This window comes from Physeter macrocephalus, chromosome 4 (genome assembly GCF_002837175.3).
Source record: "Physeter macrocephalus isolate SW-GA chromosome 4, ASM283717v5, whole genome shotgun sequence".
In the NCBI taxonomy this organism is placed as follows: domain Eukaryota; kingdom Metazoa; phylum Chordata; class Mammalia; order Artiodactyla; family Physeteridae; genus Physeter; species Physeter macrocephalus.
The window spans coordinates 25,953,261-25,958,547 of NC_041217.1; positions in this window are offsets into that span (position 1 = coordinate 25,953,261).

Below are 5,287 nucleotides of genomic sequence, written 5' to 3' on the forward strand. Positions count from 1 at the left end.
TATAATACCACTCGGAGGATTACTGGGAGGATTGGAAGAGGTAATCTATGTGAAAACACTCAGCACAATCCTCGGCACACTGTAGGGACTCAGAAAATGATAACTGATATTCCTTTTCTTTTTTCTTTGGCTGCACCATGGCGGCATGTGGGATCTTAGTTCCCCAACCAGAGATCAAACCTGTGCCCCCTTGCAAAGGAAGTGTGGACTCTTAACCCCTGGACCGCCAGGGAAGTCCCAATAACTGATATTCTTAACAATGATCTTCGTCCATACCCAGGACTCAAAATAAGACCAATTTCACCCAAATCGGCCTTTTCTTAATCCCTCCCAGAAGGAGAGCTGTGGAACTTCTTGAAGACTCATGACATCTCTATGAAGAGACATAATCTACTTGTCCTGCTATTCTTAGCATCCCAAAGCTGAGAGAAGATCTACATCCATGAACAGGGGGTCCAGGGTTTAAACAGGTGCTACATGCACTGGCCTCGTACTGATAACCTCTGCCCTCTTTGTACGTTTTGTCTGCAGTTGCTGTATTAAGAAGACCTGGCCTGAAAGAAATATTGAGTCCTGGATCTTTTCATGTCCCAAATTAACTTTAATGAGCAAACAGGGAAAGATCAAGAGGGCTGCGACTGGGACTTGGGGGAAACTTTGAAGCAGAAGCCAGGAAGGGGTAGATGCCCTCTGGAACTGGGCCAGCGTTTGCTTCTGATGACAGCGAACCCTCAGATCTTGTTCATCTGAGCTGAAATCAAGGGGCTCTGGTACCAGAATACCTGAGATTTCACCTTTTACAATGAATGCCTCTGTGTTCCTCATTCAACAAACATGTGTTGAATACCTACTATGAGCAAGTAACTTGCTCTAATGCTTTCATTGTATGCTTTGGGTAATACCAAGGTGAATAGACGCTGTCACGGCCCACAGGGATTTTTTCTTCTAGTAGAGGAAATTAGATGTACACAAATGGCCACGCTGGGGGCCGGAGAGGGGACTGTGACATGTCAGATAAAAGGTACAAAGTTCCATCTGATGGAAGAAGAAGCCATTGCTTCCACCTTGGAAGGAACCAAGACTGCTGTATGCAGGTAGTTAGATGGGAGCTGCCCTTTAAGAAGAGTGGGATCTGGACCAGTAGAGATGAGCAGTGGCCTTTCAGGTGGAGCACACAGGGCTAGCGCCAGCAGGGCAGGCCAGGGAAGGTTCTGGGCATAGCACATTGGCCCTCCCCTGTTTCTTCTAGCTGTGTTTTCATGGGAAAATGTCTTCAGCAATCTGAGCCTCGGTTTCCCCATGGGGCTGGTTCTGTGTACTCCTCAGAATAATTGTAAAGATTAAATGGCTTAAAATAGGCAAGCGTGTAGATCATTGTATGTGCTTGAATAATGGTAGTTAGTGTCCCTCATGCCTGTTTCTGTTTCTCCCCTTCATTGCAGTCCCTAAGCTGGTGAGAAGCAGCTTCCCAGGAATTTCTACTGGGACACTCAATCTGGGGGCAAAAAAGGGAGGGATCGGCAGGTCAACACTGAGGGTTAACTGAGGAGGTTTAGGATCGCCACAGGCAGTCCCCAGCAGAGGGAGTTCCTCGCTGTCATCAAAGGGGCCTCGTGTCCAGGATTGAACTGTTCCCATCTCGTTACAAACTGCAGGATGGCATGAGCATCTTTGCCAAGTGTCTTGTCACATCCGCATCACCAAAGAGCTCTTCTTTCAAAGACATTTCCTTCACTGCTTTCCCAGTCTTCTGTTTGAAGACATTTCCAGAAGGAGCTTAAGAATTCATCAGCTGCTCTGTTCCTAGCAGAGGTGGTCTTCTGGACTCGTCTCAAGTGTAATACACCTCATTTGGAGCTATATCTTGTAATTTTCCATTTTTGGTATTCAACAAATGCTTGAAATAAGATCTTCACTGTAACTCACTCTTTTGTCTCTAAGTTTCTGCAGAGGCTTTAATGTTTAGTAACACAACCGTTGATGGGAAATCCTGCTGTCATTCCAAGGGGACGTGCTGGAGCCTCTACGCAAGACTTTCAAAGGGAAGGCTTGGAGTCATGCTGCTGGCTTTTGTCCATCACGCAGCCCATGTAAGAAGCTGAGGCTGACAAGAGATTGGAAGGTGGCGATTTCTTTACAGAGAATGTCAGTGAGAAATCATAAATTGCTTCCAGCTTTCTCCCTGACATGTTGAGCTCATTCAGCCAAGTAGAGGCTGTGCTATAACCACACTGTGTTAGGAGTCGGGGAGGCACAAAGATGAATAGGCCCAGTACCTGCAACCTAGGAGCTGCTAAGGAGCAGTAACTCCTTTAATAACAGTCACTCCCTGAAAAGCCCGACAGTAGCATTCCAAAGTAGTATAGGGGATGGGAAAGACATTCCATCTTAGGACCAGGAGTCTTGTAGCAGGGGATCTGGGCCAGGGCAAATGGCAAGGTTGGGGCAAAGGCATTTAAAACAGACAGAACTGCTTGAGACAATCCAGGTATACAACAAAGCTCAGGAATGCTTTCCGATCAAGATCATACAGGCTGTAACTGTGACAATGGGAATGAAAAATGTGGTATGTTTTAAAGATAAACAGCGTAAAACAAATCCTCACAGTTCTTTACAGTTTGCAGAGCTTTGGGGGATAACTTGCTAAGTTTGACGATCACCCCTACCCATGGGATCAGCAGGGAGTGTACTTGTTCGACAGATGAAATCACTGTAGGTCAATGCTATTCTCTTATCCAGGAGTACAGAGCTAGCCAACGACAGAACTAGGATCTGACCCTAGGCTTCCTGGTTTCAGGTTCTGTTTGTCAGTTGTTTCATGGCATTTAATCCTCTCCCTCCACACAGGTTATGAGCAGTTCAGTTTTAGCAACTATTGCAAATTTTACTTTTGGAATTCTAGGGGTGTGCTGTGAAGATTGTATCAATCGATTCAACCGTTCAACAGACAATTACATTTTAATGGGAGGAGATAAGTCATAAAAGATAAGCAACAATTTATGCCTATATGAGATGCTAGTAAAGCCTAGAGAGAAAAATAAAGCAGAGAAAGGGGATAGGATTCACCAGGCCTGCAAGGGGATGCTATTTTTAATAGGGTCATACGTGAAAAACCTGTGCAGTAATGGTGACATTTGAGCAGAGACCTAAAAGAAGTGACATGAGCTAGTGAGTCATGCACTGTCTGGGGAAGGGACCAGTTAAGACAATGGCAGTTATCCAGGTGGCAGTTGATGGTGGTGTGGACCAGGATGAGAGAGGTGAAGACGGTGAGAAGTGGTCAGAGTTTGTATGGTTTTTGAAGGTAGAGTCAAGAGGACAAAGAAACTGATTAGATGTGTGGTATAAGAGAAAGGAAAGCACCTCTGCAAACCCCAACACCAAGATTTTCAGCCTGAGGCAAGAAAAGATGAATTTGCATTCTGTTGAGATGACAAAGGCTTCAGGAAGAAAAGGATTTGGGGGATAGATAAGGAGTGTATTGGGGGGCACTTTAAGTTTGAGATGCCTGTTGGACGTTCAAGTGTTGATGGCAATTGGTTATAAGTGTCTGGAGTTCAAGAAGAGGTCAGGACTAGTATACAGAAATGGGAGTTAGCGTAGAGTTCTACTGATTTTCAGTGGAGTGATTGTCAGGAACTGTGAAGGATCTGAGTTTGACCCTATTTAAGGTCAGCTTACCCCAGCCTCACGGATGCTGGCAGAAAACATGAGTTCCTGGGGTCACAGACAAAAGACATTATTACTCTCAGCAATAGCAGTAGCCAGAGTACCCACCTTTCCCTGCCCTGTTCCATGACTCTCAGTTGCCTAAGGCAATGTGGAGAGGGCCAGAGGTGCCTGCGTACACACAGTGGGTTGCATGACAGGAAAGGAACCCCAGGCTGAGGGAGCCTGAAGCTTTTGTAACAGGCAATAGGCATGCCTATCCTTTGCTCTGAGATGGACACTATCTGTACGTTCCAAAGCTGTTTGCTACACAAAGATCCTTGAAAAGACAGCCCGGAATAAAGCCAGGCGGCATCTCTGCTCATGATCTGTTCAGGAATGCAGGAGAATTGTCTCCCCACATGGTGTCACCCCTGAAGGAGCATTGTGGAAATCTTAAGGGGCACTCTTGGCTTTTACAATGACTGGGGGTGCTACTGGCATTTCATAGGCAGGAGCCATGGCTATTCGATATCCTGCAATGTGGGGGACAAGTATCAAACAGAGAACGATCTCATGTCCCACACAATTTTGAATGTCTTGTCAGGCATTCACTGAAGTGAAAAAATTATAATTATTTGAATTATTTGAATCTTGACTCTCTTTCCACTTTACAAAATATTCTTTTTAGTATGGCAATATACGCTTAATATTTAATCATTTAAATCAAAGGAACATTGTACATTGCTTTGTTCAGAATTTTGTCCAAAGTTACCATTTGGGGGAAACAATACATTGTTAGCAGCAAGACCCATTATTTGAGTAGTCACACCTCATATGAGATTACAGTTGCAGCTGAAACAATTATAGTAATTGTAGGAGTGTGTGTATTTATATTCAGCCTTTATTTCTTCAGGTCAAATAGGAAGAAATAGACAATTTTGGCGGGGTATTATCTAACTTCTCTTAAGTAAAACTTACTCAGCCGAAGAGGGTATGATAGAGTCCGATGCTTGCATCAAATCCTGTTGAAAGGTCAACGAGGAAGAGGATTGGAAAGTGATCATTGGATTTAGCAGCATAGAAATCATTCGTGACCTTGAAAGGAACAATTTCAGTGGAGAGGTGGGGACAAGGGTCTGTTTGATGTTGGTTCGAAAGAGCATGAGGGGACAGGAATTGAGACACGAGTATAAACACAGTTCTTTGAGGAGGTTTCCTGTAAAGGGTAGCAATTCAAGAGGATCCTATGCAAAGCACTTATCCCAGTGCCTAGCACACAGAAAGGGCTCGAAAGATGTCGGCCAAAGAAGGGCTTGATGACCCATGGGAGGTCTACTGAGTAAGGGCTAATGGAAAGAAATGTAGACAGAGAGGCTGGTCAGGAAGAACTTCCTGGAGACTTGCGAGTCTTAAAAGAAATGATGGGGTTAGAGGGGGAGGTTGGAGATGAGAGGGTGTTTCAGTCGTAAGCCAAGGCACCAAGATGGGGAGGAGCTGGGGGGAGCTGCCTGCCAAGCCGGGGAGCTTTGGGCCGAGCAGCCAGGGTTGACTAGGGAGACCTGGAGACAGCAGACAGAAGACCTTGAATGCCAGACTGTGGCATTTATTTTGGGTCTGATGAACCAGTAGGGAGCCA